Source organism: Mustela erminea, chromosome 2 (assembly GCF_009829155.1).
Source record: "Mustela erminea isolate mMusErm1 chromosome 2, mMusErm1.Pri, whole genome shotgun sequence".
Taxonomy (NCBI): Eukaryota; Metazoa; Chordata; class Mammalia; order Carnivora; family Mustelidae; genus Mustela; species Mustela erminea.
Window position 1 is genome coordinate 120,284,744 of NC_045615.1, and position 22,687 is coordinate 120,307,430.

Consider the following 22,687-nt stretch of genomic DNA (forward strand, 5'->3'; position numbering starts at 1 on the left):
GCTCCATTTTTAATTTCTTAAGGAATCTCCATGCTGTTTTCCAAAGTGGCTGCACCAACTTGCATTCCCACCAACAGTGAAAGATGGTTCCCCCTTCTCCACATCCTCTCCAATACTTGCTGCTTACTGTCTTGTTAATTTTGGCAATTCTAACTGGTGTAAAGTGGTATCTCAATGTGCTTTTGATTTGAACCTCCCTGATGGCTAATAATGATGAACATTTTTTCATGTGTGTGTTAGCCATTTGCGTGTCTTCTTTGGAGAAGTGTCTGTTCCTGTCTTCTGCCCATTTTTTGACATGATTATCTGTTTTGTGTGTGCTGAGTTTGAGGAGTTCTTTATAGATCTTGGATATCAGCCCTTTGTTTGTAGTGTCATTTGCAAATATCTTCTCCCATTCTATGGGTTGCCTCTTTGTTTTCTTGACTGTCTCCTCTGCTGTGCAGAAAGTTTTGATCTTAATGAAACTTCCAGACTCTTTTTATGAAGCCAGCATTACCCTGATCCCCAAACCAGGAAAGACCCCACCAAAAAGGAGAATTTCAGATCAATCTCCCTGATGAATATGGATGCCAAGATTCACAACAAGATCCTAGCTAATTGGATCTAATAGTACATTAAAAAAGATTATCCACCATGACCTGGTGGAATTTATCCATGGGATGCAAGTGTGGTTCAACATTCACAAATCAATCAATGTGATAGAACAAATCAACAAGAGAAGAGAGAAGAACCACATAGTCCTCTCAATTGATGCAGAAAAAGTATTTGACCGGATATACAGTATCCGTTCCTAATTAAAACCCTTCAGAGTATAGGGATAGAGGGAATACTCCTCAACTTCCTTAAATCTATCTATGAAAAACCCACAGAGAATATTATCCTCAATGGGGAAAAGATGACAGCCTTCCCTTTGAGATCAGGAACATGACAAGGATGTCCACTCTCGCTACTGTTGTTCAACATAGTACTAGAAGTCCTAGCAACAGCAATCAAACAACAAAAAGAAATAAAATGTATTCAAATTGGCAAAGAAGAAGTCAAACTCTATCTCTTTGCAGAGGACATAATACTTTATATGGAAAACCCAAAAGACTCCACCCAAACTACTAGAACTCATACAGGCATTCACTAATGTGGAAGGATACAAAATCAATGTGCAGAAATCAGTTGCTTTCTTTACACTAACAATGAAGATATGGAAAGGGAAATTAGAGAATTGATTCCATTTACTATAGCACCATGAACCATAAGATAACTTGGAATAACCTAAACAAAGACGTAAAGAATCTGTACTTGAGGAACTACAGAACACTCATGAAACAAATTGAAGAAGACACAAAAAGATGGAAGAGCACTCCATGATCATGAATCAGAATAAACATTGTTAAAATGTCTATACTGCCTAGAGCAATCAATATTTTCTGTGCCATCCCGATCATAATTCCACTAGCATTTTTCAAAAAGCTGGAACAAATAATCCTAAAATCTGTATGGAACCAGAAGGGACCACAAATCTCTAAGGAAATGTTGAAAAAGAAAAACAAAACTGGAAGCATCATGTTGCCTGATTTCAAGCTTTACTTACAATGCTGTGATCACCAAGACAGCATGATACTGGCACAAAACCAGGCACATAGACCAGTGGAACAGAGTAGAGAGCCCAGATATGGACTCTTAACTTTATGGTCAAATAATCTTCAACGAAGCAGGAAAAAATATATACAGTGAAAAAAAGACAGTCTCTTCAATAAATGGTGCTGGGAAAACTGGACAGCTATGTATAGAAGAATGAAACTTGACCATTCTCTTACACCATACACAAAGATAAACTCGAAATGGATAAAAGACCTCAACATGAGGCAGGAATCTATCAAAATCCTAGAAAAGAACATAGGCAGTAACCTCTTCGACATCGGCCACAGCAACTTCTTTCAAAATATGTCTCCAAAGGCAAAGGACACAAAAGCAAAAATGAACTTTTGGGACTTCAGAATAGATTTTAACATGGGACGCCTGGGTGGCTCAGTCAGTTAAGTGTCTGACTTTTGATTTAGGCTCAGCTTGTGATCTTAGTGTTGTAAGATGGAGCCCCAGGTTGGGTGCCTCACTGGGCGTGGACCCTGCTTAAGATGAGATTCTCTCTCTTCCACTCCCTCTGTCCCTCCCCGCTTCCTGCTCCAAAAAAATTAATTAATAATAATAATAATAAAGATTCTAACAATATTCACAATGCAATTTGGATAAAGGAGATGCTACAGTTTAAATCATTTTACCTGTGATTCAAAATATAGGTACTTTCTTCATACTTTGTTTTTGCTGCATGGTGCTATGTATGCCTCTGTATGGTGCTATGATGCCTATAAGAGAAAAATTAAACTTGGTTCTTATAGTATGTAGCTTATATTCTAATTAGGATTATAAGAATGAAACTTGTAAAGTAATGGTATAAATAAAAACTACTTTTTAAGTAAGTGGCTAATGTAAGGCAGAAACCACTGTGGAAGACTCAGGAAAGAGCCTTCCAGATTTTCCCTCAACAAAGGACTTGTCCCAGCTGCCAGGAATATGGTCAGCAGTCAGCCTCCACCTACTGGCCTCTTCATGACTATGGGTTTGCCTCAACTGCAGAGGAGACACCTCATGGTGGGTTACTCTATTGCTTTGTTTGTCCATATCTAGTGACTGGGTGAGTCAGGTATGTAAACATCGGTATTTTGGCCCAACATCGGTCAACACTTATAAGCAATATTCACTCCACGTTTCCTCAGGAAGTTGACCAAGATTTTATTGAGTCTGTATTATAATTCAATTTCTTCTCTCCCCTCCCTTCTATAGGTGTTGATCCGAAATGAATATGCATCTCTGTTTCAGTGTCTCATATTAGGAAACATAAACCACAACCTTTAGGATACCTAGAGAATATGATAAAAGGTGTAAAAAAATAAAGACAAAAACAAAAACACTTCATGGCAAAAAAGGCCAAAGATTTTGGTAATGAGGGCATTGCTGAGAAAGAAACTATAATAAAATAATGATAAAAGCCCTAGATTGAACACAGACTGCGCCTTGTCCTGTGCTGAAAGATTTATGCAGTTTATGCCTATCACTTCATTTAATATCCAAGGAAGTATCTAATTTAATAAGTTAGACTATAAGATCCATGTTTTGTAGGTTAAGAAAGTTATGGGTAGAGAAGACAGATGATTTTCCTTTGCTTGTGAGTGGCCGAGTTTTCAAACCTAGTTTGATGAATCAGACTCAGTTCTTCTAAAGAGGGTTAAGTTCAAGTTGGACCAGATAATTTATTTGTAGATAACAATAATTTGTAGAATGTGTAGAAAAGAGGCTTAATGGAACAGTCTCAGATATAGGTTTCTCAGTTTTCATGTCTTCATCTCTCAACTTGTTATAGTATAGGGTCTTGATATTAAGTTAGTATTTTTCTGGATACTTTATTTCTGCTTCTAGGTTGCATCTGCAAAAAGTTCTTGAAAATAACATCTCCTAATTAAATAGATTCCATCTCCTCATTGTCACATCTTACCCATACTTTCCATGCCTGGATCATAGACTAGTTTCCATCCTTTGCTTTAATGCTTGGCAACAGTAAGATCTTCACAAAGAGACCATTTGAAGTTATGGTTTTCCTTAACTTTCTCCCTTCAACCACCTACTGTTCTTTTCTACTTAAACAATCTATTCTTAGCATAACATCCTAGACCATCGCACTGTCTAGAGTTGTAACGTCTTTCATGTGTTAAAATCTGATATTCCTTGGCCAATTCTAAATAAATACTCCTCCAAAATCTCCACACTTCTCCCACTGAATTCAGTGTTCAGCTTAACATTACCAAAATGACTCTCTACTGTCCAGTTTTCCAATACTCTAGAATTTAATCTGACATATTTTCCTTCCAGTTTAACCTCAGAAATTTGCTTAGTCATTTCAATGATATTCTCACTAACATCCTCCATTTTCATCTTCTGTGGATTGTGCCATGTACTGGATGGACCAACCACATTTTTCTTTTCTGTTATGCAATGAGCAGGCTTCTTTGAAGCTCTGTTGCTCACTATCAGGAATCTGGCAGACAAAAGTGCTGCACCAGGCTAGAATTTCCATGGAGTCAGTGTCTTTCTCCCTCTCACCGGTGAAAGGTTCACAACTCCTCATGGACCCCTGACTCTACATGCTAGATGTCTGGCTCTCAGACAGCTCCTGGAAATAGTTGCATTCAAACACAGATTGCTTGTCATCACAATGATAATTTTATTTCAAGCTTGAACTTCAAATAGAAAAGGCAATCGCATATGGGTGTGAAGTGAGGAGTTTCTCATACCTACATTTATTCCTACTATTTAAAAGCAGACCTGTCCTTCTGGGACAGAGAAAGGTTACTATTATTATAGTAATAACCACATTGATTCTTCTTTGGCTCAATTCCCCTCTCTTCCAGAGCAAGGTGATGAGAGTCAGATGTTATCCTAAATATACCAGGGTCTGTATTATAGGGCAGGGACCCTGAAGATATCTGGTACTTATACACCTTGTTTCTTTCACTCTTGAGAGGAGAGAAATTTAATCTCTCTAATGTAAATGTATTCTTCTGGGGAAGAGAATGGTAAAGGCTGTGTTTTTGCCCTCTGGAATACCAATCAGTGTCTCCAGAGGGGAAAGAAGGTAAGTCTGCAAGTTTACGACTCTTAGAATTTCCCTGTGGTTGCTGGGGTGGGATTAGTTTTATTATCTTTTGTACAGGAGCAGATGGCTCTAGATCCAATGTGCTTGAAAGTGAAGAGCAAATAGGTCTGAAGTGAAGGAGACATTCTCTAACATGTCAATTCATTTTGCTCAAGAAGCCAAAAATGCAGAAAGCATCTTCAAAAGATCTATACCATTCCACAGTGTTTGGAACCATAAGTACATTCTGAGGATCTAAGTGCACCTGGTCCCACTCACTTCATCATTGGGATGATGAAAGAGAAGCTGATTCATAACCTCTCTTGTTAATCTTTAACGTTTGAGATTCTCCAATAAAATGTGTTTCTTATCTCATTCCAGGTGATACATTGGAAGTTGTCTAGAGCCTGATGCCCTATAGGTGGTGAGTATGAAGAATCAATTGTGCACTCTTTTTTTTTTTTTTATGGACTTCCTAATGCTACATAGCTGATATCTTTCACCAGCTATTCTCTCAATATTGCTCAGCAAATATTTTGTTCAGCTTTATCAGCTACATTCCTGATTCCTCACAAGTGTAAAATTCTTTAAATTTCAGTACCATTTCAGGCTTAAATCCCTTACTATTTATCTCTCTCTCTCTGTCTCATGCACACACACACACACACACACACACACACAGAAATCAATACTTTTTTCCAAGCTTTCATCATTATTCAGCTTCAATACAAACCCCTCCCCTATCCCCTTGCTCCTAACACCATCCCTCTACCCCATGAGAATTGCAATAAAGTCTATGGTTTTTTGCTTTAACAAAATTGGATTTAAATATCCTTTTCACAAAGTATGAGCTATGTGATCTGGACCATGTCATAATTATTTCAGTTTCCTCTTTGGAAAACAGAAGGTATTAATAACCCTTCGGGAGGAAGATTAGGAAGTAGAAAATGTAAACCACTTAACTGAGTACCTAGTACTCAAATTGTGGTTATTACTGTTATTGTATAATTTCATAATTGTTTCATCTTTTGCTTTGGTGCTTTACGTTTATGCCCTTTACCTACTTTAACCTCAGCAAAAAAAAAAAAAAAAAAAAAAAAAAAAAAGAAAGAAAGAAAGAAAGAAAGAAATTCTTCTGTTCTTAGTAGATAATTCTCTGACCCACACTACTCTGCAATTAGACAATGCCTTCCTTTCTGTCTTTTCTTGCATTGCTAAATCCCTGAAACCTAGTATTTATTTGCTCACTGCCCTCACAGAGTTCATGGCCTCATCTCCCATTGTTTCTTCATTTTCCCATTGCTGCTTAGTCCCAACTTCCTGAATTCACAGGACTGACTTCTTAGATCACATCTTACTTTGTCCTGCAACAATTACAAGCATTGACCACAGGGTCTTAAAATCATCCTTTGCCAAGTTTCCTGAGAGTGTTTTCTAATTCTTCATTTACCACTCCGGGCAATCTTTGTCTTTTTTTTTTTTTTTTTTTTTGGTTAGATACTTGCCTTGTATATGCATGTTCCCTGGAAACATCATCTTTTTGGTTTATCCCTTGCTGTAGTTTCTGTTAGCCAATCACTATGGACAAACCTTCCTTTTCTCTGACTTGAAAATGTTTTCCCACACACTTCTTATATTTGCTTATTTTGCCCATCTGGTAAACCACTGGCATCACCATCACTCTCCACCCATAACTAGACAACCCAAACTCATATGTAAACCCAAGAAGCAAAACTCTTTCATCAAAGGATTCCCTGTGTAACCCAATTGAATAAAGAAATAATAAAGGGGGAAAAAAGAAAAAAAAATGAAGAAGACAACAAGCATAAACTTATGGTCTGTCTTCTGGATGTTCTGAATTCTCTGTGTTTATGTTTGTTTTATAAAATTGCAAGAAAAAGAAGTAGTATTCATGATATTCATGATATCTTAGATGTTTTATCTTTGCAAATTTTTCTGGAAGGCCACTGTGAGTTCTCAAAGTGTTAAAATAAAACTACACCAGCCACTATAAGAGCAAAATAAGTATATAGGGGAAATAAGTTCTTGATTTGACTGTTCTGAAAAAAATTCTCTAAGGTATCACAAGCACATAAATGCCTACCCCTGATTCTGTAGGGCTCTTATTAATTGTTCCTACCGTTTGCATCTGTTTTACTAGTCTTGTGAATCTTTAAGGAAGCCCTTGTTAACAGAAAAGCAACTTTTCGTGAATCTAGTTATTTATTGACTTGCTACGACTTCAGAAAAATGTTGCCTCTGTTTTCTTTCCCTGACATTTCTTCATACCTGAGCTTCTGTGTTTTTGTTACACAGTCAACATGCCTAAAAGCTTCCTCTTCTCCTAGAACTGCATTTTCGCATGTTGGTATCTGGTGCCTCACTTCCAGCCACTCTGCATTCATCTGGTGCTCTGCTGCCTGGCTCTTCTGTGGTGTTGGCCTGCCTCTACAACAGCTTCAGTTGAATTGCTTACAGCTTTTCTCCCTCCTCCCACACACGGTTACCTTCTGGCACAATCTTTCTTCCAGTACTCAGAGCTGCTGCTTAGAAACAGGAACTAATGCAAGTGAATGAAAACTACAGTGCAAGTTCTATAGCCACGGACTATAGGACAAATCAATATTCATATGCAATTGTAATTCAGTTTTTTAAAGGTCTTCAGTGTAGCTTAGACTTGTATCTTTAGCTGGTGAAAATCAGATGAAGGGAGATACCAAATATGAGCTGGCTTTGCTACAGCACTTTTCTCTGCCTGAGATGAGTTTTTCTGAGATTATCTATTTGGCTCAGCCCTTCACCCTCACATGTTTGCTCAGGTCTTACTTCTCGATGAGATCTACTCTGCCAGCCCTGTTTCATACTCCAACCTGTTCCAACCGTCTCCTCTGGTGTTCTGGATCAACTCTACTTTGCTCAACTTTTACTTATTTTCCCCATAGGACTTAAATCTGATAATATATTATATAATCTATCTACTACATTTTCTGCATTTATTTTTAATTCTTAATTACACAACCTAGCTTCAGCAAGGCAAAGACTTTTGTTTTGCTGGATCCCAAACACCAAGATTCTGTCAATAATAAGCATATAAAAATACTCTAAGAATGAAAAGAAGGAAGAAAGGAAGGAAGGAAAGAAGGAGAAAGGAAGGAAGGAAGAGAATGATGGAAACAAGGAATAAAGGGAGGATAGCAATAAATAATTAGTCTCTATGCAAAGTTAATGCATACTTATTTCAGGTCAGTTCAACAAATGTTTTCTAAATAACACTATACTATAGATATTACTCAGTGTTACAATACAGTCACCCTTAGTTAAAGGAACCTGTGATAATTTGGGAAGACAACCATCTCTTTCTAATGAAGTAAAGTATTATAAATGTTGGAATACTGTGTTATGAAAGTGTTATGACAGACTCGCACCTTACCTCATCCTAATTGCTTCTAGATAATACAAGGCATGGCATGGGGGTGCTGTGGGAAAGGCAAGAATAGATAGGGACACCAATTAGGAGGCTCATGTTCTTCAGATAAAACAACATGCGTGTGTGACTGACAGCAGTGGTAATAGTAACAGGAAAGCATGGATGGATTTCTGAAGTACTTAGGAGATAGAATCAGAGGAACAGGGTGAATGATCAAGCAGGAGAGATTTGCTTTAATAAGGCATGGATTTAAAAATATGCAAATCAAATCTGTTCATCATTGTGGTGACCATTATATCATACTGTCCCAAGAGAGTAAAAGGGATAAATGCAGTTCAGTGATTAGAGCAAATGTATCAGGACATGAGACAGAGAAATTCCAGTTTGGAAGTTTCTAGTGTTTCCAGTCACTGAAAGTGAACTAAAACTACAAAAACTAGGCATTGGGAAGGAGTGGGAACAAGGGTCACTTCAAACACCAGCAATTTAACAGTTTTTTAAATTTACTTATTTAACTTACTCTAAGACAAATCAGTAACATTTTTAAAATTCCAAGAATGATAAGAAAAGAATATGTCAATTTAGCCCATTTTTCATGGTATCCAAGACCTAAAAAGAATAATTGGGGGAAAAAATGCATGTAAGATGTACTTATTTAAGATAAGAACATCATTAAAAGAAAGATTCAATTATTGACTTATATGATTTAATAAATATCTACTAGTCACATGGTGCATAATTAATCACTCTGTGAGGGTAGGCACATTCTCTTGTTTGCCTGTCTTCTGCAGCCCAGGACTTGAATAAACCTTTTGATGCCTGAAGAAATTAATGAATATGCAGATTATTAGTAAGATGGGATTTGGAATCAGAGAGAAATATTATAAATCCTAGATCTGCCACCCAATAGCTGAGAAAGCTACTTTATTTTCTGATCTTCAGTGTCCTCATAAGTAAAATGGAAGGAACAATAGGTCGACCTCACAGGGTTGCTGACATTTAAAAGTAATGATCAGTTATTATTTAAAACAGTTAGTGTAGCACCTAGCATGTAGTGAGTATTTAATAAATGTTAATAATTATTATAATATTCCAGTTTTTATGCCAGATAGATCTCAAGCCACAAGTGAATTTGAATATTTAAGGCAGCCTTCAAAAACCAGTAACCACTGTGTACTTAGTAAGCCAGAGGCCAAATCCCTTTCAGGAAGTCTCAGTGAGAGACATATTTTCAGTACTTTTTCCTATAAATCCTCAGTTCATTATTTCACCATATTTTCTCTTTTCTTTGACTGTTCCTAATCAGAGATAAGAAATATGTCAAATAACAAAATGCTTAAAATGAAACTCTACTTTATAGTGGGAAGTGATAAGTAAAAACTAGTCATTTTTAAAAAATATTTTATCTCTTTAGAGAATACAGATGAATTATATTTATGCAAGAAATATATTCAATGGCATCCACAAAGTTGTAAAGGAGGTGTCTCAGGAGAGTAACAAAACTTTCACTCTACTCCCTAGAAATTGATGGGATCCTATAAAACAAACACTGTAGCTTTAATATTGTCTAAGTATGTTCAGAATCATAGTAGGCCTAGGACATGTTTTAGCTGTTAATGAAATGGGTAGAAACTGCTTCATTAAATGACCTTCCTTCCAACCCCTCAGCCTTTTTTTCTTAATTGAAGTATAGTTGATAGAAAATGAGTCAATCAGAGAAAGACAATTATCATATGATCTCCCTGATATGAGGAATTTGAGAGGCAGAATGGGGGGCTCGGGGGGTGGGAAGGAAAAAATGAAACAAGATGGGATTGGGAGGGAGACAAACCATAAGAGACTCTTAATCTCACAAAACAAACTGAGGGTTGCTGGGGGGAGGTGGGTAGGGAGAGGGTGGTTGGGCTATGGACATTGGGGAGGGTGTGTGCTATGGTGAGTGCTGGGAAGTGTGTAAGCCTGATGATTCACATACCTGTACCCCTGGGGCAAATAATACATTATATATTAATAAAAATAATTAATAAAGTAAAATAAAATTTAAAAAAATGTTACTCTAGTTTCAGGTGTACAACATAGAGGTTAGACAACTCTATACATTATGCTCTGCTCACCACAAACAGAGCTCTTATCTATCATCATACAATGTTATTATAATACCATAGAGTATACTCCATAATACCATAGAGTATACTCCTGATGCTGAACCTTTTGTTCCTGTGATTTATTCACCACAACTATACCTCCTAATCCCCTTCATCCATTTCACACATACTCCCATTCCCCTCCCTTCTGACACACAAAAACAAACAAACAAACAAACAAACAAACAAAAAAAACAGTTCATTCTCTATAGACCTGTTACTGTTTTGTTGCTTATAGTGGTGGTTGGTTAGTTGGAAGGTTCTGTTTCCTTAGATTCTACATGTAAGCGAAATCTTATGTTATTTGTCTTTCTCCGTCTGACTTATTTCTCTTAGCATAATACCCTTCAGGTCCAGCCAATTTGTACAAATTGCAAGAGTTCATTCTCTTTTATGGCTGAGTAATATTCTATTTTATAAATATACCATATCTTCTTTATCCATGATAATTTGAAAAGGCATATGCACCCTTATGTTTATTGCTGCATTATTTACAATAGCCAAGATCTGGAAGCAACTTGTGTCCATCAATAGATGCCACCTTTCTTCTAAAAAACCCTATCATTTATTAACAAGGCTACTCTAGAGGAAAACATAAGAGAAACTGTAGTGTTAGACTCACTGACCACATGAGAGTGCAAATATAAAATTTAGACTAAGAAATACAGAAAGCATTAAAGACCTCTGGTAAATAAAATAATAAAATAGTAACTGAAATGGATTCATAAGGGCAAGTTCTGTTTGTTTTATTCATTCCCCTATTCAGGCAATTACTTATTTGATCACTTGTGCATTCCACTAATTAAATACCAAATAAGTGCCAGAACATTTTCTAGCTGCTGTTACTGATAGCTAATGGTTATAAGGTCTTCCATCCAACTAACAAATTAATGCAGCCATCTCCCTAACTTGACTCTTCTATGAAATGATGAATAAGAGTCACTTACCTACTAGTGTTACCTCCATGACTAAATTCTGATGAGAAATATTTAGTTTTGTTTTAGTTTTGTTTTTGAGTAATGGATGCTCAAGTTACACAGAGGATTCCCTCAGAACGTTGTAGAGGGATATCCTAAAAACAGACAAATAAATAGAGCTGGAAAATGATTTCTGTTTAGTCAGTGTTGCCCAAAGGCAGGACAAATTGCCTAAAAGAAAAGTTTCCTTAAAAATTTAAAAAAGCGGAAAAAAAAAATTCCTTTTGCTACTTTGAATTATTGATTTATAAAACTTGACATTAGCACCCCTTGTAGAATATTTTTTGTGGAGTGTTCTGCCAAGAATTCTAAGCAAGATTACTAAGACCATTCAGGCATATGGAAATAGTTTGATAATTAATAATTCCATTCGGGATTCCACATTGGATGCACATTGGAAAACATGTTCATCTTCCAAGTAGTTATCATACTCTGTCTGCTGGACATGGTGTTCAGGATTACAATCCATCTCAACACAGCAAACTGAAAGATAAATCCTATTTGTCCTCTTTGATCATTAAAAAGAGCTGACTAGGGGCGCCTGGGTGGCTCAGTGGGTTAAAGCCTCTGCTTTCCGCTCAGGTCATGATCCCAGGGTCCTGGGATTGAGCCCTACATAGGGCTCTCTGCTCAGCAGGGAGCCTGCTTCCCCTCTCTCTCTCTCTCTGCCTGCCTCGTGATCTCTGTCCTTCAAATAAAATAAATAAAATCTTAAAAAAATAAATAAAAATAAAAATAGCGACTGTAAATCTGGAAAGCTTAAGTTATTGACATGCCCGTCACTAATTTTGGTAACATCATGACAAATGTACTTACATATTTAAAACAGACAGTCATGTAAAATTCCTTGTTCAATACTTTTTTTAATTTAAATTTAGCTAGCCAACATATAGTAAATCATTAGTTTCAGATGTAGAGTTCAGGAAATTAATAATAAATGCAGTGTTTTTTGGTGGAATATGTCAATAGCCATGTTATAATATGTGTGTGTATGTGAGTATGTGAGTATGTGTGAATATTTAAGGTTACAATGAATGTCAGGGAACAATGCCTTTATTAGCATGTTCATGATTTTTAAAATATTTTCAACCATTATTACTTTTTTATTAAACTGTAGTTGACATACAATATTATATTAGTTTCAGGTATACAACATAATGATTCAACATGTATTTACATTATGAAAAAACATCCACAATAAGTGTAGTTACCATCTGTCACCATACAAACTTCCCACATCATTGGCTGTGTCCCCTATGCTGTTATTTCATTTCACTGAAGCTGATATTTTTAATAACTAGAAGTTTGTAGATCTCAATCAATCCCCCTCACTTATTTCATGCATACTCCCAATCTTCCTCCCTTTTGGCAACCAACAGTTTATTCTCTGTGTTTATGGGTCTGCTTCTGTTTTGTTTTGCTTGATTTTTTTTTTTTTTTTTTGAGATTGCATATATAAGTGAAGTTATGTACTATTTCTCTTTTTCTGCCTGGTTTATTTCACTTATCACAGTACCCTCTAGTTCTATCCATGTTGTCACAAATGGCAATATTTCATTTTTTTAATAGCTGAATAATATTCCAGTGTGTGTGTGTGTGTGTGTGTGTGTGTGTACCAAACCTTCTTTATTCATTTATCTGTTTATGGACACTTAGGTTACTCCCATGTCTTGGCTGTTTTAAATAAGGCTACAGTGAACATAGAGGTACACATGACTTTTTCAAATTTTTCTTCAGATAAATACCCAGAAATAGAATTGCTGGACCATACAGTATTTCTCTTTTTAATTTTTTGAGGACTCTCCATACTGTTTTTCAGAGAGGCTACACCAATTTACATTCCCACACACTACACAGGTTCTCTTTTTTCCACATCCTCACCAACACTTGCTACTTCTTGTCTTTGATAATAGGCATTCTGATAGTTGTGACTTGACATCTTATTGTGATTTTGATTTGCATTATCCTCATGATCATCTTTTGAGCATCTTTTCATGTGTCTATTGGCCATCTGTGTGTCTTCTCTGGAAAAAAAAAGTCTATTATTTTTTAGTGAGATTGTTTTTGTTTTGTTTTATTTTGGTTTTGATGTTGACTTGTAGGTCTTCTTTATATATTTTGGATAATAACCCCTTATGAAATATATCATTTTCAAATGTCTTCTCCCATTCAGTAGGTTGCATTTTCATTTTGTTAATGGTTTCCTTTACAATAGAAAAGCTTTCTAGTTTGATACCATCTTAATTGTTTATTATTGTTTTTATTGCCTTTGCCTGAGGAGAAAGATCCAAAAATTTTTACTAAGACCAATGTCTAAGACCTCAATGCCTGTTTTCTTTTAGGGATTGTATGGACTCAGGTCTTTAATCCATTTTAAGTTTATTTTTGTATATGATATAAGAAAGTGACCCAGTTCCATTCTTTTGCAGTGCAAAATGTTTACAGTTTTTATGTAATGAGTCTATAATTATTTGGAAGACATATGGAAGTGAGTAGGATAATATATAAAATTCTTTTGCCTTTCTTGAAGGAAAGATATAATGTAAAGTTTGTAATTAATTCTTCAAGGCACCATGTTTTCCACCTAGCAAATCTTTTAGTGTTAAAATATATTTACTTCAATAAAATATGATTTCCCCAATGAAAGAGTAAGTCTTTAAAACATAGATCAGGGCGCCTGGGTGGTTCAGTTGGTTGAGCCACTGCCTTCGGCTCAGGTCATGATCCCGAACTTCCAGGATCGAGTCCTGCATCGGGCTCCCAGCTCCTTAGGGAGTCGGCTTCTCCCTCTGACATCCTCCTCTCTTATGCTCTCTCTCATTCATTCTTTCTCAAATAAATAAATAAAATCTTAAAAAAAAATAGATCAAATACCAATTTTCAGTGATTAACATTCAGTAGTTTCCAAGTTAAATTTTGATAAAGTAAGTGGACAATAATCAGAAAACAAATGTATTGCAAAACTTAATCTTGAAACCAAGAAAATTCTAGAAATTCAAGGGAAAAATATTTTTTTATGATTTTATTAATTTATTTGACAGAGAGAGAGAGAGAGAGAGAGCAAGAGAGAGAACACAAGCAGGAGGAGTGGGAGAAGGAAAAACAGGCTTCCTGCTGAGCAAAGAGCCAATGCCAGGCTCCATTCCAGGACTCTGGGATCATGACCTGAGTTGAAGGCAGCAACTTAATGGCTGAGCCACCCAGAAACCCAAAGGAAAAAATATTTTTAAATCCTAACTTAGAAGTGGTTACAGGGGCATCGGGGTGGCTCAGTGGGTTAAGCCTCTGCCTTTGGCTCATGTCATGATCTCAGGGTCCTGCGATCAAGCCCTGCATAAGTCTCCCTGCTCAGCGGGGAGCCTCCTTCTCCCATCTCTCTGCCTGCTGCTCTGCTTACTTGTGATCTCTCTCTCTGTCAAATAAATTAATAAAATCTTTAAGGGGGAAAAAAAAAAGAAATGGTTACATTTCATGAAGAGGAGGGGAGGTTGTAGTCACTTTCCCAACCAATCAAAGTCCATATGTGACATATATTCTGTCAATGTTTGCCAGAGTAGAGGCTAGAAATTGCCTTAATCAATTGCAACTTGGTAAAATGCTGATTTCTAATTTCACATGTACTAATGCAACGTGAGCAGGTAGAGATTGGCATTGCCCAATTTACTGAAATATGTGAGAGATTTGGTAGAAACCTAACAGATTAGAACATTTATTAAAGGTTAGAATACTATTTAGTCACGAGCAATTTTGGCTCAGTAAATCTGAGATGAAGCCCTCAAATATGTGTTTTTAATAAACATAATAAAAAACTCTTGACAGATACTCTTCTAGTCAATGGGCTTTAAAATATGGTAGGGATTATGGACATTGGGGAGGGTATGTGCTTTGGTGAGTGCTGTGAAGTGTGTAAACCTGGTGATTCACAGACCTGTACCCCTGGGGATAAAAATATATGTTTATAAAAAATAAAAAAATAAAAAATAAATAAATAAATAAATAAAAAATATGGTAGATGAGATGATTCATTGGAGCGTAAAAAGAAAAACAATTCTGTTTTTATTTATTCTTCATCTCATCTTTTTAAAATTTCTCTTTTGGGCAGATGAATTCTCAATGTCTATTTGAATAACCTGGGACAAGCTTCTTACAGGCCATGGTTCTTAGTTAATTTACCTATAAAATTAGTGTTGGACTAAAATGATTTTCAAACATCTCTCAACACTTAAGTGGGTTTGAAAACAATTTTGCAACAAACACTTTAGAAGTGAGGTTAAATAAATAGAAGAAAAAAATACACAGGGCATCACAAATAAAACAGGTAAGTGCTACATTACAAAGCTTTAGTTTGATTGTGTGTATATAAATATACTCGGATGTGTGTATATAAATATACTGGGATGTGATGTAAAACATTGTTTTTTTACAATGAATTGTGGCCAAAAATTTGAAAAATTCCTCACTAGATGACTTCTAAAATTCCTTTAATTTGAAAAGGTTTAAAATGCAATATTTCTTTCCCAGGGCTAGGAACTTTAAGTGTAGTATCATCAAAGTATTTACAGAGTAAAATTGATCTACATATCATTATTTCCCTATCTGATATGAATTAAAATAAATCAAGTAGAAACCTAAAAAATTAGTATCATTTAATAAAACTGCCTAATTCAAGATCAATATATTTCTGTGTACTAGAAATAAAAAATAACAAAAATCTAGGGAATATATAGCATACTTTAATGATAAAGGAAGTACAAAACTTTTACAAATATGAGACATTATATTATTTATATATAAATATATATGTATAAGGATATAAATATGTATGTTTAATGCATAAGTGTATAATGTATAAATATACATATTTGAATAATATATATATTATATATATTTTATATATATATATATATATATATATATAGTCAACATCTTAGACCAGTTAACACACAAAGGTGTGATAAGCTATATAGAATGTGGTTTGGAAAAGACGTGATAGGAGATGTTGACCATGATCAAAATAATGGTGGTAATAATAATAATAACAATAATAATAATAAATTGTATTACATCAAAAGAATTTACTGATAATCCAAGTGACCTCATTATGGTGAAGAGTGAATCACTGAGGAATTAATGTTCACCATTATTTACCCAACAAATAACATAATGTCCATTACATAGTAGACACTCAATAAATAATTATTGAGTGAATGAATAAGGGCAAGAAAGGGTAATAAAATGCCTAGGGAACAAAAAGTTATTTGTTTGAGGAAAGGAAATGCATGTCATCCGTAACGGCATAAATTATATAATGCATATTCCCTGTCACATATTGGTGCCCAATAAATGTCTATGAAAGGAATTAGTACATTTTCTGCAGAATTAAATGATACTTCCATTTTAGCTATTCCTTTTCACTGTCTATTTTTATGTTTATGCTTTGTATCAAACTTGATTCATAAAATGAAAATACATATATTAGCCTACATTATCCAGTTTCTTTGACACAGTGGGTACTTAATAAAAAAATACAAAATTGAATAACTTTGATACAGTTCTATTTTCTTTTTGATACTGGTTATATTGATAAATATTCTCATTTGCTCAATTTTCTTTTAAAGTGTGAATGCTAAAAAACAATGTACTTTGTAATCGTAATTCTTATTCTGTTTCTAACTTATGAGGTCAATAAGAGTTCTAAATAAATACTTGAGAAATATTTGAATATTGCAATGACTCGAAAATACTTATAATTAAAGTTTAACCTCCCTAATTTATTATTCTGAGAAAAATGTTAACATTTCTAAATAGATTGGGAACCATTTTTTCATTAATTTGATTAAAATAAAAATATAGTTTTATACTTAAATGAACTTGAATCCTTTTTCTCGCTATAAGCTTTAAACAAAATTAAAATTCAAACAATGACTAATTTTGCTTTTCAGGTAAATGTTTAGGTAAAGTGGTAGGCTGTAAGTTTTATTAGTCAATATAAAATATCTAGCTATGTTATCACTTTGATGTCATTAGAATTATCTTATATGGCTTTTCTTTTTTACTACTTATCATATATATAAAACTTTTTGTTCTGGCAGTATTAATATTATTTGATTTTGTTAAGCATATTCCATAATTTCCTTTGAGCTATATAAAAGCTGTTTTGCATACAATATTAAAACATGAAGTGTTATATGAATCAAGCTCATGAAGTTGATTTAAAATTCTTTCATTACAGAATATTTAATGTTTTTGTTTAAGAAAAAAACAAGAGGATAGATAAAGCTACATTTAGGTCAAGATTTCTTTCTCTTTCTAAATAGGTAAGTTTCCCTATCCTCATTGTAAATCCTCAATTTTGAGCATTTATAAGGTAGAAGAACTAATCTAAGCCCTTCTCAGTACATTAACTTTAGTAGGGTGTTCAAGTTATTCCTCAGACATGGTGGGAGTAGCAGAACACATAATAATTATTTTAGAATGGGTCAATGAGATTCTACCTCTATTGTTAAACCCCAAGCCCCAATTAGGGTCACTTGTGGAAGGCCAAATCACCAATTGAGGCTTAATGCCCAATCTAATTGCAGTTTCAACCTCCCCCAGAAATGTAGTCTTAACTGGTCAGTCAGGCATTTTCTGGTCATCACCAGTGAAGTAATCTGTCACATGGGCCCTTTCATTCCCCAAGGAAGATGTGATAATCCATCTAATAAGAGCCTCTGCTCTTCCTCCTAAGGGAAGGTGATCGTGCCTGACATAGTCTTTTACTTTCTTTTGCTAGTTGTCTCTCCTGTTTATGCCTATGAAATTTTTCCATTTTGTATAGCTTCCATAGCATCTCTCTGCTTGCTAGATGGGACGCTACCCAATTCATGAATTGCTTAATAAAGCCAACTAGATCTTCAAATTTACTTAGTTGAATTTTTAACACTATCCATTCCTTATTTTCTTCAATAATTATTTAATTTACTTGTCCAACATATTTATTGAATGTCAGTGATGTTCTAGACATCTGGGTTTATACTGCTAGAAATTGTATATATGTTATGTGCCCTCATGAAACTTAGTTATTGTCTAGTCTGGGGCACATGAAAATATGTAAACACATTTTAATAGGAGCCACAAAAACGAAAGTTAACAATTTTTTTTTCAGTTTGAATTTCTTTGTTTTTTTTTTTTTAAAGATTTTATTTTATTTATTTGACAGAGAGAGATCACAAGTAGGCAGAGAGGCAGAGAGAGAGAGAGAGAGAGGAGGAAGCAGGCTCCCTGCTGAGCAGAGAGCCCGATGCGGGACTCGATCCCAGGACCCCGAGATCATGACCTGAGCCGAAGGCAGCGGCTTAACCCACTGAGCCACCCAGGCGCCCCTCAGTTTGAATTTCTTTACCTTTTATTTTATACCTACTATTAGCATACAGTAAACATTAAAAAAAAAGATGTACCTAGGCATAAGAAAACCATCAAATGGTTAAATATACCACTCCCTCACCACCCCAAGATAGGTCCACCAGGAACATGTAATTATAATTTTATTTGGAAAAGGGGTCTTAAAAGACATAATTAAATTAAGGATCTCAAGATAAGGATATCCTAGAATGAAAGTGGCCAATAAATCTAAAAGATGTCTTCATAAGAAGGGGCAAAGGAGAAACTGACACCAGGATGCACAAAGGAGAAACCTAAGTGAAGGTGAAAACAGAGACTGGAGTTACATGGCAAAAGAGAAACTGAGACCAAGATGCACAAAGGAGGAAGCTATGTTTAAGTGAAGGCAGAGATTGGAGTTACATGGCCACAAGTCAAGAAAACTCTGTATCCAACCAGAAGCTGAAAAAGGGTAGGGAGTGCTCTTCCCTAGAAATTTCAGAGGGAGTCCAGCCCTGCCAACACCTTGATTTAGGACTTCTGTCCATTAGAACTGTGAGAAAATAAATTTCTGTTGTTTTAGGATACCAACTTTGTAGTAATTTGTTATGAAAATCCTAGGAAACTAATATTTGCATTTTTAGAAGATTATGGAAAGAGAATTATGGAAGGGCAAAATCCACATGGTGGCTATTTCCATTACCTAGAGCAGGAGTGGTTATGGCCTGGACTAACACTTGAATTGAGATGGAACCCTTAGAGGTAGGGTAGCTGGGGTGCTAGGGAGGAATGGGAAAAGAAAAAGATCCCTATGATGTGTATAGGAACAGTTGAGTAGATGGTGATGCTGTTTACTTAAGTGTGAAAGACAGAATAGTAGGGGAGAGGGTAGTTTTTATAAAAATAAAATGTATAGAAGATGAAAAAGAAAAGAAGAAAAATTCATAGTGAATTTCAGTTAGAAACACACACACACACACACACACACACACACCCCTGTGTTCCGAGCCTCTATTTGACCTGTATTATTGATACAGAGTACAGTTCCAAATATTAGAAAGCCCCTCATTTAATGGATAAACACATTATTACAAAAAGTTTCCTTCCTTAAAGGACTTCCAAATAGTTTAGGGATGGAAACAGCAATCAGAAAAAGAAATTCCACAGGGTGCTGATAATGCAGAGAGGAGGGAGTTCTCATCTTGCCCTATGGTGGGATGGTCAGAAGATCTTTAAGGTTCAAAAGTAAATCATAAGTATGGATAGAAATAAGTCATGTCACCAAAGGAGTGCTGAATGCCTCCTAATAGAGCAAGCATCGTATGCAAATCCAGTGATGTAGGAAAGAGCATGCTTTGTTGAAAGTACTTTAGTAATGAATGCATACTAACAGATGGTCAGAGGAGAGCCTATGAGAAAGGGGGTGGCCGAGATGGAGGCAAGAAATAGCATCCAATGGTCCTAGGATGCTATGCAAAACATTCTGGCTTGTATCTTTGAGATTTGAAAAACTCTAATAAATAGGGTTCAGGATCTGAACAAATTTTCAGAGATATTACCCTAGTAGTAGGAGAGAGAGCAGAGAAGCTATATTCCATGTCTGCACAGTGTGTTACTCCCAAGAAGAATCTAAAAGTATGTAAATGTCAGCTTCAATTAGCACAAGGGGATTGTTATTGCTCTATTTGTTTGAGACAAATACACACTGAAATAGCAGTGCCCTCTGACTTCCTTCTGAGGATAATAGCAGTGTTCTGTGATACTCTTCTATTTCCATGCTCCAGAATAATGAACACGGATAAAAGTAGAGGAACCAAAAACTTTTTTTTTTTAATTTTTTTTTAGGATCACATCAGGAGGAGGGGAGAGCTTTAAACTTGAAAGACAATCTTCCATAAGGATTTTAAAATGTTATTTTATCCCCAAATGAAAAAAAACAACAACAACTATTTTTGTTTTTGAGATATATAGCATTATTTAAACAAGGCCTCATGAGTTTCTACTAGGTATAAACAGTCTTCTAAATTGTGGGTCACAAAGGTGATAAAGACTGTTCTTAGTTTTCAGTAGCTCAAATCTAGTGAGTGGGAAAAAAAACATAGCACTTAATTCTCAGACTATAATAGCGTATATGGAAGAAATTAAAATAATTGATATGTATTGGTGGGGAAAATATGGTGCTAATTATGAGCAGTGGTATCTGGGGAGATTCCATAGAAGGGGAAGACTTAATGGGAAATCTTTATGACTGTGTGAATTGGGGGAGGGGGCACAGCATCTTTTAGTTCAAGGGATTTCTGAATGCCAAGGTGACTGTGCTGAGAATAAATGAGATTTTTCTGAACATGATAGTGGAACCAGCATTTCTCTTACCATAATGTGTGTTCTTGATGGTGCTTATACTATGAGTAGAGAGGCTGGAATAAATCATATTGATTCACAATCCCCTTTACATTTGTTAACCCCTTCCTTCACCTATGGTTTTCTTTTTTGCCTTTACCTATGTATTATTTGTAATGCACTCATTTACTCTTTATTGGATTGAAGGGTTTTTTTTTTTTTTTTGAAAGTTGTCAGGACCCCATATTTAAACAATTTTAAGAGAATCTATTGGATTATATTACTAAAACATTCAGAGGTAATGGATGCTTCAGGCTATGTTTTATCTCCTTGTTCAAATTATACTAATCTCTTTTTACATTTCTTAGCTCATCTTCCTTGGTACAGATGCTAATCCTCTATAACTTCTTCTTCATGGTCTAAAATTGCTCCTTTAGGTCTCAGCTCTAGACACTTCCACATTCAATGGATGCTTTCAGATTTATATTTCACTGATAGAGCCTCATTTCTCTTGACATCAAGGAAAACCTCCAACCTTTTGTCTGAGTAGATCAGTTTAGATCAGGTGCTCTTCCCTGCACCAATTCCTGGTGTTAGAAAGATGAAATTAGATCAGGGTTTTCAACATCTATACTATTGGCATTTGGGCCAGATAATTCTTTGATGAGGAGAAGGATGACTCTCTTCATTATAGATGTGTGGTAACAACCTGAGCTTCTACCCTCTAGATGCCAGTAACAACCCACACTACCATTGGTCCCCTCACAAAAATGTCTCTAGGTATTGCTGAATAGAGGGAAAAATGTTCCCTGTCAAGAACCACTAGATTAGGCTGATGGAGTTAGGTCTGAACCCTAAATCAGGGGTAGGGCAAGAGTCTCCTGAGGCAGATTCTGGGAAGAAAATGGTATGGTTAGGTCGTAATTTTTATTTGAGGATAAATAAGTAAAAGAAAGAAACAAAGACAATAGTAGTCAAATAAATAATCAACTAACTTTTTTCTCATTTAGTCCTTGAACATATATGAATTACAAATCTATTCTATGTGTGATAATATGATAGGAAACATGAAGAGTGGGATAAATCTGGAATCTATGCCTCGACGGCACATACAGACAGTCAAATCACAGTCTACTAGTCAAGTTATAACCCTTCTGGGATTTTAAAATAACACTTGTCCCTATAGCTTTCTGTGCATAACTCTGGCATAGCTCAACATACTCTTTAATCATTGATTTACTTCTCTGTTTTACCCCTAAATGCATCATAATCTCTTTGAGAGCAGATATTATTTATCCCTGCTACATACCACCAGTGTCTAGCACAAACTAGGCTCTCCTTAAATGTTTTATGAAGGAAGGGAGCTCTTTTTATTCAATAATTACCATTCTCATTAATGCCAAGTGTTCTTGATATAGAATCTCTATATCTTGATAATTATTGCTTTGTTGTAAAATCTGATGATTAATAGTAGCATACCCTATCTTATATTCTTGTTTACAATTTGGTTTTACATAAGTTGTGATAAAATATGGACAAGAAAGAATTATGAGCTCCCATACAGCTGCCATAACCTGATCTAATAGATGCTATGCCAAAGCTTTATCTGACAAGATCATAATTTATATTAGTCAACTATCATGGCTTTTATTGCACTTATGCATAATAAGACATAATTTGGATGTATATATATGTATGTATATTTTCCCTCACTGTAACTTAGTATCTAAAAAAAAATGTATCACAGAGATGA